Source organism: Cupressus sempervirens, chromosome 2, assembly GCF_028749045.1.
Source record: "Cupressus sempervirens isolate cs-2001-9-10 chromosome 2, ASM2874904v1, whole genome shotgun sequence".
Taxonomy (NCBI): domain Eukaryota; kingdom Viridiplantae; phylum Streptophyta; class Pinopsida; order Cupressales; family Cupressaceae; genus Cupressus; species Cupressus sempervirens.
In genome coordinates, this window is record NC_143119.1 from 189,860,890 (window position 1) to 189,873,930 (window position 13,041).

Consider the following 13,041-nt stretch of genomic DNA (forward strand, 5'->3'; position numbering starts at 1 on the left):
TTCTAGCCATTTCTATTAACCTCATGTCTATCTTTCAAATTTATCATTCTAGCTCTAGTAATATAGTTGAGCTCTCACCACATGATGTGGTTATTTGAGACCTTCATGATTCTGACTTATTTTTTTCTACTAGGCATGTTGATCTTCAATATAGCTAACTTATATCAATTTTATGGATTTGAGAGCTTTAAATCTATAGGTGTTTCTCTTATTTCTTATGCAGATACAGTGAGAAAGCTTTGGTATGACCTTTTTCCCATGTCAACTATAGATTTATATAACAAATGAGTACATAGGAGTTAGTGATTAGGCTACCTCAGATCTCTTGTATTGATGATGTTTATCAAGGTTGTGCACATGGAAAACATCATAGAGATTTTTTTTAAGGTAGATCCACACATGCTAAGGCACCATTGGAGTTGATGCATAATTATTGTATATCATTTCCCACTCATAGAAAACTTCTCTAGATGCACATGGGTGTACTTTTTGAAGTACAAGTATGATGTCTTTGATTCATTTTGAATATTTAAGACATTTGTGGAGAAGTAGTCAAGTCTTTCTATCAGGTATATGCACATTGAAAATCATAGGGAATATGTGAATTAATCTTTCAGATATTTTTGCACTAAGCATGGTTTACATCATTAGTTCATAGTTCCCCATACCCCTCAGCAAAATAAGGTTGTAGAGAGAAAGAATAGGACATTATGGGAGATGTCCAATTATATGAAACAATCTTGAGCTATGAATTCTTTATATTGGGTTGAGGCCATCAATTGTGCCAATTATATTCAATATTGGATGCTTCACAAAGTATTGTGATATTTGACTCTTGAGGAGGCTTCAACTCATGTCAAGCTAGATGTTTCTATATTCCACATTTTTGGTAGTGAGGCTTGGGAATTTATTCTAGAAGCTTAGAGGAAAGCCATAGGGAGGAAAATTTGATCACTCATTTTTGTTATCTATTGTGAGGATGTAAAGGTGTATAGGCTATTTGATCATGATTCCAAAGATTTCATGTTTTGGCAAGATGTCCAATTTGAAGAGTGTTATCCTCAGATGGAGCCTTGCCACCAAATTCTTCCTCACTACATAGTACTTCCTCTACTCCTCCACAAGATTATGCATCCTCTAAAAAATATATTGATATTGATCCCCCTTTCACCACCTCTACCATTAATTCAATGAGTGCCCAAGTGGGCTCATGATACTATTGATGCAACAGGACCTATGATAATTGATGCTTTAAATTCTTGTCACACTCATGCTCATACTTTTGGTACTAGAATATTGTGTCATGTCATTTTAGATGATCCACAAAGTTTTTCATAGGTGATAGGACACTTAGAGTGGGATAGGGATATGGATGCATACTCTTATTTGATGAAGAACCACACATGGGATCTTTGTCATCTTCTGAAAGGAAGAAAGTTGGTTCAGTGCTAGTGGGTGTATCATACCAAGTATGTTGTAGATTATTCTATTAACATATACAAGGTACATCTTTTTGCAAAAGGTTTTCATAGGTTGAGGGTATTGATTACTCCAATACCTTTGTTCATGTTGCCAAGATGAATTCTATTCTCCTTGTACTCTCTCTTGTAGCTTCATAGGAATGGACGATTTTTTAGAAGGATGTGAAGAGTGCATTTTTTCATGGAGACCTAGATGAGGAGATCTATATGGAGTAGCCTCATGGTTTTGTGTATGACTCTTCTTTGGTATGTGTTGGTCTAATTTTTCACAATGCAAAAATTTTGGAAAAATTTAATGAAAAATAATTTGAGTCTTTGTATCTTGCAAATTAGGGTTTTGTTCCTTGTATTTTTCAAATCCTTACATTGCCCTAGTTCATATCCTGGTAATTGTGTCATTTAAATTTTATTAAATTCTTGAGGTGTGTTAGTAGAGAAATCATTGAAAAACCCTAATCCCTTACTTTATTTCACCTCAGTTTTGAAAGCCCTTGATCATAATATTCTGAAAAATGATTTTAAGGCATACTACTTTTACCCTAAGGATGGGCTTATGCAAGAATGTCTTCATTAAAAATCTTATTTAAACCTTTATGTTCTTTGCTTGCAATTTTCTTGATTTATTTTATTGAAAATATCCTATGTGATACAGATTTTGTTTGACTGTTGATCTTGTTCAGATCAATGCGTATCCCATTCCTACAGTGTTGAGATGTGAGGTTTTTAAACTAATTTGGGTTTGTGCTTCAATGACACATAGCATAGTTTGCTAGCATGGGCTCACCGTTTCCAAGGGTGATGTTAAGATGTCTTCCCTGACAGTGTCAGATGAGTTTGAATGAAGAGAAATATTTTATTCATCAATGTAACTAACCTAGAATTTAGGAACACATGATTCTATGACTATTGATCTATGTGAGATGAAAGGCCAATGCATGCCCACATTTTCAAGCTACATGAAAGATAAATAAAGTGGGCAAGTGGTATTTTGACACGTAGTAAGGTGGGGTCAGGAATACTTAGTGTGTGTTGCAGTATGCCAAGCTGTACAATAATTTTCTGATATGTACTGCCAATTGTGCCATTAAAAAGGTTTGTCTGCCAATTATGATCAAAGCTTTATCTATCATGGATCCTTCAAAGATCAAGGGATGGCCAAAGCCCACAATAGGGAACTGCTCATTCAATAAGGAAAGTGGGTATGCACCTTTGTGCCATGTGTCATAAGTGGGGCCAAGATTATGAGAGAGAACTAATTCATGCCATGCTATATATCATGTATTCTGAGCTAGAAGTACTTATGTTACGGGCATAAAAATTTTCAAAAATTAATGCAGTAGTCAGATTGGTCAGAGCACAAGAGTTGAGAGTAGTCATTTTATTAGCCCAAGTGGATGAAGCGACCATAAAGTACAATTTTTTTTCACACTGTTGATCTTGTCTTGATCAATGAAGGGTGCTTACCAACATTAAGAAATTGAGAGAAGTTTAAATAAAGTGGGTATGTGCCATGTAGACATATGTCCATGGTGATGTCACTATTCTTATCTTAGAAGGTTTATAAGAGTTAAGCAGTGTCACTATTGATTTTTCCAAGATCAATGGCTGGCATAGGCATGCAATAAGGAGATGCTCAATCAATAAGGAAAGCGGAAATGTGCCAACTTGACATGAGGAAAGAATGACATCAAGTACTCATTTAGTCAAAAGATGATATGGGACCTACTTGTGTGGAGGTTGTCAGAAGGCACAGACTCATATGGAGACTTCCTATTGGTTAAAATAGCTAACTGGACCTTATTCAACTATAAACTTGTGTAGTCGTTGATCTTATCTTGATCAACGGTTGGTGCTTACATGCAATTTTAAGATGCAAGAAGTTTAAATAAAATGGGTAAGCGGTAATGTGACACATGGCCCCACTCTTGAGGACATAAAGCTTGTTACTTTTTTGAATTAAAGTCATCTAATTTCATGAAATTGATGGATAAGATTTGAAATTCTGATGCAACTTGAGAAAAAATGGCTACAAGAAGTTAATAGGGTTTAGAGCTCATTCATGTGATTTTAATGCTTGAATATAATGTATGATCTCGCCATTTATTGAACCAAAAAATTGCAAAAGGGTATCAGAACACAAAATTTTCAAAGCTAGGGCATAGAATTTCATAGAGAAATCTGACGAGTTACAACGAAGAATTTCACAGAGTAAAGCAAAATTTTGCTGGTAAGTGTTTTTAAAACTTCTGAGTAGTAAGAATTTGGTGAGATAGAAATTTTAAAATCTCAAAATACCTCCACATAAAGAGTTTATTGGATAGACTGATTATCTGAAGTGCTCTGTGCATGATGACTTTCTAGAACAATTACCTTTATCTATACATGAAATAACTAAGGGAAGGGAGTTGATTCCTAAATACCCTAGGGTAGCCATAGTAGAGGGTTTCTATGACAAGGCTAACTAGGTATGAGATGCCTAGGTCTCCATAGGAGGTCTAGAGTTATTTAGAAAATAGTTTTTAGAGAAAAAACTAGACACTCCTATGAGCAATGTATGGGAGTTTGACATTGGTAAATTAATAGTCCCCACCATTTTCTTTGATAGTGATTTGTTGATGGATTTGGCCAAGAAATATGATCCAATTATGGGGTGGGTAAAGAACCATGCCGGAGTAAATCTTTTTAGGGTTTGTTCTAAATTAATTAGAGAGGTTTTCAATCTCAACCCTAACCATACTATACATGAAACTATTGATATGGATGACTTTCAAGCAAGGTATGATGCACAGAGAATTTACCTAAGAATAGGGCCATTGAATGAGCATGCTGCTAAAATTGGTACTTTGCTTGTGATTACAACCAACACCCCTGAGCCATTATTAAGAAGGAATTTTAACCTTAGGGATCAAGCATTTTATTTTTCTCTTTGCAAGATTTTGGAATGGATGAAGCTAAGCAAATTCCAGGCTCAATTGTCCTCGTAATGGCTCAAACTCTTCAATTTGGGATGAGCACTATTCTAGATTTTGTTACTTTTCTTGCAAAGGAGATTCACAATGATTTGGTAGGGATAGTATGGGGAAAAGTGGATAAACCTTTTTTTTGGTATTCATTACTCATGTATGTATGTTTGTATAAGGGATTTACCTTTTTCTCCAAGGGAATGGAGTTGGAAATAACTAGGGATGGAGAGAGGAAATTAGTGTAGTTGTGGAGTGTAGATATGACTTTAGAAGCTATAGATGAGAGTTATGTGAGGTTTGAAATATAATTTGCATCAAATCTTAGATTACTCTTGAGAGGAGACAACCCTAGGAGTCCACAAGCATTACTAGAATTTGTTAGACCCAAGGACCATGCAAAAGGGCTACTGATTAGTCATAACTGGGGGGATATAATCCCTTACAATGTTTCAATAGTAATAAGAGTATATGGCTTCTTGGGAAAGCCTCATGTTCTACCTTTCCATGTGTCTCTAAAAATAGGGATAGTAGAATTGTTATGGTAGATAGGCACTATTGATGAAAGAGATTTACCAAAGAAGGGTACATTCTTTCCAATTGTTACTATTGTGCATGATTTCATTTTTGTGAAGAAAGGATGCAAACATCTCAACTTGTTCCTAGATAGATACAACATGGTAGAGTCTCATGCCAAATTTATTGATCCTAAAGGTTTTTATGACCTCTTAAGAGAGAGGACAAAGGCTGCTCCTATGGTGCACTAGGTATACTATCCTGAGGATGTTATTAGGAATTTTTTTTCTTTACAAGAGCAAGAATTGAGAAAAGAGAAATGAATAGTATTCATTAAGTCTTTATAAATCATTAATGCTTTTGACTCCAGTTATGACCCATTGAAAGATAAGAAATATTGGGGAGCCAAGATGCAAGTATTAATGAATAATTTTGCTATACTAATCCAAACCATGAATGAAAAGAAAGCCACATATGTTGAGACATATCTAGACAAGGCTGCAGAAGTGCAAAGGAAGATAAGTAGCAAACATATAGTGGCTCCTTGCCAGTATACCTTGTAGAGAAGGGAAAGTTATATGATGGTTCAAAGTGTGCAATAGGAACCCTTTGATCAAAGGCCAAGGCCAAAAATTCCATCTATAGCTAGCACTCCAAAAAGGAAAAAATTAGAGCAAGGGTCTTCTTCTTCTCAAGTAGAACAATACTCCCCAAGCCAGTCCCCAATCTAGATAGATGATGAAGCATCTTTAAGGGAGCAACTTAGAAAAATTGGTGGAGAAGGGGATGTAATTGTTACCTCCATAGTTTTGGAGATTGGAGAACCATAAGAACCTCCTATACCTTCCTTATATTTAACTATTGCTACTTACCAAGGTAAGGAAATTGATCCAATAGTTGCAAAAGCCTTTGAGAGGTTTGTTAATGATGAAATTTCTATGAAGTCTAGGGAATTTGCACGATTTTTGTGGAGGATAAACATAGGAAATTTTGTGAAAACTTGTGAAAAAATAAACGCTAAACAACCTGATAAATTAGATTCTTCTTTTAAGGAGGAGGTAAAGTCTAAATTTTTGAATGATTTTGTTCAATTTACCCCTGAGGCCAGAAGGCAAATAATTAGATAGTTGGGAGTCCTTATTTTGCTAGAATGGGATATAGTGAATGCCATGGTTTTTGATTTAGTAAGGAAGCAAAAGGATGTCCAATTTAAAACTAAATAAGAGGTATTACAGGCTCATAGAGGAGTCAAACTTAGTGATGATCATCAGGCTCTTGTTATTTGGTCTATTGAAAATAGGGATAAGACTAAGATGTAGGAAATTTCCACTGTAGAGCATACTGGTGCATTGATAGTGTTCAAAGTTGGTGAGGTAGGTAGTAAACAAATAATGGGAATGGCTTCAAAAATGTTAAAATTTGGTAGTTTTGTAGCTGATAAGGAAGAAGATAGATTTTCTCAACTCAATGCTAGGTTTGAAGAAATTTTAAAATCATATGAGGAGAGGGGTATGCAAATACAATCATTAGAAAACAAAGTATCTAAAATGGAGAAGGTACTTGGGAAGAGAAAAGTACAAGAAACTAGTAGACCAAGGATTGTATACCCTCCATGGCCACCTATTAAGCCATTAGAATCAACTACAATTATTGAGGTACCAAACACCCCATAATGGCCATAGTTCTACACCACAGAGGATTTTGAGGAAGAAAAGAATAAATTGTATTCACTGCATGTAGAACTAAATAATCAATTTGAAGAAAAATTGAGGTAGGGTGTAATGTATCTAGTGGACAGGATAGAATGACCCACATTTTTTGATCAATTAGCAAGGATTGCAGCTATCAGGGATGAATTGAAATGAAATGAAGTTGTATTTAGACCAATTATATAGAAATGGACAAAGAGAAATGAAGTTATCACTACTATGTGTATATCTATTATTCAGCTGACATGTCATTAGATAGAATTTTTTTTTAATTTATTAAATAAATTGCAAGGTTTTGATGATAAGAAAGATTCTTTCCAAAGAAGATTACCTATTTGCTTTTCCAAGTATTTTGTGAAAAAAATTGATTTATTCCCTTGTGCTTTAAAAACAATTGATAAAATAAAGGAAAGGAAGAATGGAAGAGGGAGCTAGATGAAGTCTTTTGTGAAAGAATATATAAAATTATAAATGAAATAGGTCACTTGTTATGGGAAATGACAAATGAGGAGTTGGTAAAATTATAGTTGTTCTATAATATTATTAGAAAATATTTTGTTGATATAGAGGCAATTGCAAATTCTTTAGTAACTGTACAAAGAGAAGTTCCAAATTTTGATTGGCTGGATGACACTGCTTATAATGAGTGGAAAGAAAAGTTTATGTCTATAGAGAAAATGGGAGAAGATGACGAAGCAAAAGATGATGAGGAAGAAGAAGGTGCAAAATTAAAAGTTACCCTTGCAATTAATGATGAAGACAAGGAAAATCCTCAGGTTAAAGTAAGTTTGTAGGTAATCAGAGATGACTCATTGCTTTCAAGCTTGATGGCCACTTACTCCAAGGAGTTAGAGTAATCAAAGAATTAGATGGTAACACTTTTGTCTATTTAGGTGAAATAATAGAAAGGGACCCACAAAGGAATGTTCAATGTATCAATTTTTCTATTATTTGTAGTTTTTTCTTTTTGTGACAAGTGTATGTAAGTATCTTTTGAAGGACACCAATCAATCACATTTTCCCTTTGCTTGTTGCAACTCATGCCTTTATAAATGAGTTTTCAAGGAAATGTGATGGTTAGAGACTTGTATAATTTTTAATCTTTCAAGAAAGTACATTGGGTCAAGTCATATGTAGTTTTTTGGAGTTTATTTTCAGTCATGTACTTTTCTAATAAAAATAGAAATGCAGAATTAGTATAATTTTTTTTGGGTTCTTTACTAAGTTTCTATTGGTTATTGTATTAGTCAAAAAAGAGGATAATACAAAGGGGTATTTACACCACATATGTGTCACCATTTTCTATCTCCTTTTCATGAGTTTATTAGTTTTGAGATCATTTGAATAATGTTCATTTGGTTGAATGCATTCTAGATGGGGTGTATATAGGTTATATTGTTGCTTTTAACTCAACAAATTATGTAAATGCTTCAATAGATTAGTAGAATTCATGAGTTTATGAAGAGGATATCATGTAAGAATAGAAATAGGTGATTATAGTTGACAGATTCAATTACAAGCTAATTGAACAAGGTTTCCTACCTATAAGTGACATTTTATGCCCAATGGATAAGGTACTGGTCTTATAAATCAGAGATGATTGAGAGTAAATTTTGCTTCTACATGATTAAAACTATTATAAATTCAAAATCATTATTATTCTATTTTTGTTCAAGCTTGTAATATTGGTCATCACTCATTTACATATAGTTTTATGAGTCTTAGATAGCTACTAATTCCAGGAATATTGTAAACTATAGGAGATTTATGACCAGATCTTCTTATAGGGGATGCATATAGATTTGATACCTTCAAAGAAATTGATAAACTATGTATGTGCCTAAGGGTAGAAGATGAAAATCAAAATAAAACTAAGATAATTTCATAAAATAGTTTGCTTTAGAATCATCCCTAGGTATACCCACCTTGGTTTAGTATAACCTAAAGAGTAGGAAACTATCCTTGATTTCATTGAAGTTGGGTCTAGATGATCTACTTGTGTAATTAATTTTGAGAATGAGCTAATCTTTAGATTATTTGAGCACTTTCATTCTGGTATTGAGAATTTTGTTGCTCAGTAGTTTCAAACACCAACAGTATGTAGGCTTTGGAGGTCTTTATATGGTCTCAAACAAGCTGCTTGGGCTTGGTATGAGAAGATACATTTCTTCTTGCTTGCTTCATAGTTCACTTAGTGTCATTCTAATTCTATAGTTTACATCATTCATCATCATGGGGCTGACTTATTGATACTTGTACTTTATGTAGATGATCTAATCATTATAGGTAGCTCATCCTCCATGATACAAAGTGTTTAGTGAGCTTTGAGAGAGAAATTTGAGATGACAGATCTTGGACTTTTGAACTATTTTTTGGGCCTACAAGTTGTTCAATCTTTAGATAGGATGGCCATACCCTACCAAAAGTGTGCTCTTGATATGCTTCAAAGATTTAGCATGCTTGATTACAAGCCTAGTCCCACACTTTTTCAATTGGTTGTAGTTTTATCTACCACTTACACTACTCCTATAGTGGATTCCACTTTATGTAGAAAGCTTGTGCATAGTTTGTTGTCCCTAACACACACATGTCTTGATATTTCCTTTATGGTTGGAATTGTCTCTAGATTTTCACATGATCCATATGAGAGTCACTAGAAAGCTCCCAAACATATCTTGAGGTACATCTAAGGTGCTACATGTTATGCCATTCACTACACATCATGGGATCCTCACATTGTTGGTTAAATAGACTTGAATTGGGGCTAGTGATATTGATGATTGCAAGTCTACTTATTGATTTTATTTCTATCTTGGTTCTAGTCCTATCACATGGTATTGTAAGAAGTGACATGCTAACACATTATCATCTATATATGTAGAGTACAAGTCACTTGTGCTAGCTAGTCAAGAGGTCTTATGGTTTTGATAGTTGATGATAGAGTTTGGATATCCTCCTCATAGTCCCACCTTTCTTTGGTGTGACAATCATGTTGTAATGTACAATCTAATCTAACTCAGAGGTTTATTTAGTGTAGTTTCTCCCTAGATTATTTCTATAGGGGTTTGGGGGTAGCACCCCCAAGATGGGGTCAAGGGGCAACACCCCTACAGGGTCTTGGGGCAACACTCCAAGTGTGCCCCCTATCATAGTATAGGTTGGGGTCAAGGGGCAAGGCCCCCATGGAGGTTTTTAGGGGTAGTACCCCTAAAGCAAAAAATGACCTTATATTGTAAAAGGCATCGACTTTTATTTTTCTATTGGATGACTTATTCTAGCCCTAATTTGTAAGTGGAAAAAAGCTTGTATAAAATAGCTTAGGATTATGGATTTCATAGTGTATGGTAAGATTTTATCTTCTTGTAGGAGTATTAAGTTGTAAAGGATTATGGATTGTAATCACTAGATAATAGTAAAATTGGAATTCCTATTGGTGGATGTAGCCAAGGATTAAGTGAACCATGTTAAATATTTGCGTCTTGTGTTCTCATTTGTGCACTTTATCATTTTCTAATATTGGTTATATTTTCATGTAAGTGTTATTTCTATCCATGGTTAATCCTTACAAAATAGAGTGCTATACACATTTCCCACAACCTAGTTGAGCATTAGTGGACCAAGAAAATTGAGCTTCACACACACTTCATCAAGCATCTGATTTAGGATGGCTCTCTAAACTTGGAGTACATTCCCACTATTGAGAAGGATGTAGACATCTTCACTAAACCTTTTATATCCCTGTGGTATCTTCAATTGCATTCTATGCTTAGGGTGAAGGAAGTTGTCCTTGGGGGGTTTGAGTGATGAGTCCTTCCTTCCTTCCTTTCTTTCTATCTCTTTTTGGAGTAGGGTTTCTCCCATTTTTTTTTCTCTTTTTATTTGATTCATAGAGATTTGGTTGTGATTGTTGAGACCCATGTTTTCTTTTAGCATCTTAGTTTCCTTTCCTTTTCATGCATTGTTTGTAGTTGCATTGTTGAGGGGGGTGTTATATTAAAGCATTAATTTAATTTATTAAATTACCTTTACTTCCTTCTTAATATTTTACTTTGTGAACTTCTATTTTCATTTAATAAATAAATAGTAATTATTAAATTCCATTTGACTCTTAGGGTTTCCCTTTTAGATTTTACAATCTCCTTATATAACGATGGATCAACTGTAAATTTTACTAAATTTTTTTAGTCTGACAATATAATCTTCATATTCTTAGAAAAAAACCCTTGCCTCTTCTTTTTTTTTCTTCTCTATGATAGGTTCTTGCATGTAGGTGTTGTTGGACTAACTAGTAGCCTTCCCCTTTGAGATTCATGACATGGCTTATCCACCTCCTATGTTCTATAAGTCTAATGACTGTATTGGGCATTAACATGTTGATCTTTTGATACAATGACAACTCTATCTTATAACAAGTGGTTTTAGAGCTTGGTCACAAGTTTAAATCCCCTTGGGTTACACTAAAGGGGGGATTGTTGGACTAACTACTAGCCTTCCCCATGGCTTAATGACCTCCTATGTTCTATAAGTCTAGTGGTTGTATTGGGCATTAATAGGTCAATCTTTTGGTGCAATGAAAACTCTAGATTGTAATAGGTATTCTTTAGGTTTGGTGGATTTGTATTGCTCAAATCCTTCAAGTTGACCTAATAGTCATTTGTAAATCCTTTAATCAAGGTGTGATTCTAGTTGAATGTTCTTAAGTCCTCTAATAAGGCCACTCCTAACAAGGTGATTAAATCCTTAAACAAGGTCACACCTAATAGTGTGTATTGGAATCTTTAATAGGGTTTGCTACTAATAGAGCTCACTTCAAAAGAGCAAAAAATTGGTGACATTTTACTTTGGTTTTTTCCAAATTAGGTTTTCACATTAAATCCTGATGTCTTATTTGTGTGGATGCTATTTGAGATGTTTTATTGTTTAATGTTTTACATTCTACAAGTTAGTTACTTGTTGGGACAGTGGACTACAAGTTTATGTTACTGATAAGTTGCTATAGAGATTGAGTCAATTAAAGATTAGATCTAAGTTGTTTGAAGTGTTTAAAAGTTTAATTGTTACATCTAGGCCTAAGGATAATTGATTTACCCTTCCCCTTAGTTATTCTAAATTATTATAATAGTGTGTTCCAACTAGTCTTGAATATCCCATTCCAAAGGTTTTGAATATCTCCTTGATATATTTTGATCGATTAATTCAAATACCTTTTTTCATCTTATATATTTGCATATGTGCATAGCCATACCAAAGTTCAAAAGGGTTTTTACCATAACTTTCTTGACTTGAACTCAATTTAGTGCGCAAACAACAATACTTATAGCTTCTCTCCAATAATTTTTTGAAACATTCTTCTCCATCACCAATATTCCTGCGTAGTCTATGATTGATCTATTCCTTCTTTCAACTATCTCATTCTATCATGGAGTCATTGGTGCAACCTTTTATCTTTTTATTCCTTTGTCATTACAAAATATATTGAATTTCTCTTATATGAATTCACAACCTCTATTTTATTCTAGGAACTTTAGACTCTTCCTATTTCCTTCTCAACTCTAGCCAAAGACCACTTCAACATTTGGAAAACATCAGACTTTTCTTTTAGAAACATCATAGTCATCATTCTAGAGAAATCATCAAAAAACATAATAAAGTGTTTGTCACCATAATAGCTTTGCACATCTATAGGACCACATAAATCAGTGTGAACCAACTCCTTAATATTATCAAAAGAATAGTTCTTTCTCTTGAAACTAAACTTTCTCACTTTTCTCATTTGGCATTGTTTGCACATCACTTAATCAAGTTTTCTCAATCTTGGTAATCATCTTACTCTTTTCATTTTACTAATGTTTACCAAATTATCAAATTCACATGGCATAGCCTCTTATGTCATAACAAAAAATATTTAAATTATGAAAATAGATAAGTATCTTCAAACAGGTCTAGATAGAACAAGTTACCTCTTATTTTCTCTCCACTTCCAATTATCTCACTGGTAGAATCAAAGATGTATGCCTTCTTATTTTAGAATTAAACTTGGTAGCATGTATTACTCAAATACAACAAACTCAACAAATTATATTTCAATCCATTAACCCAATATAAATTGTCACATCTAATATTATCATTTAGTATAATTGATCCCTTATGTTTCACATAACATGGTGCATTATTTCCAAATTTAACACTACTTTCATTATAATTTTCTATCTTTTCAAACTTACTTGCATCATGTGTGAAACCACTATCAATTATCCATCTATTATTCTAACTCACATGAGAGATTAAAATAGTTTTTTCATCTTCATCAAATTCATCTTTCATTGTAATATATATTTTCATCATTTTCATCAAAATCATGTTAGAACCATCTTC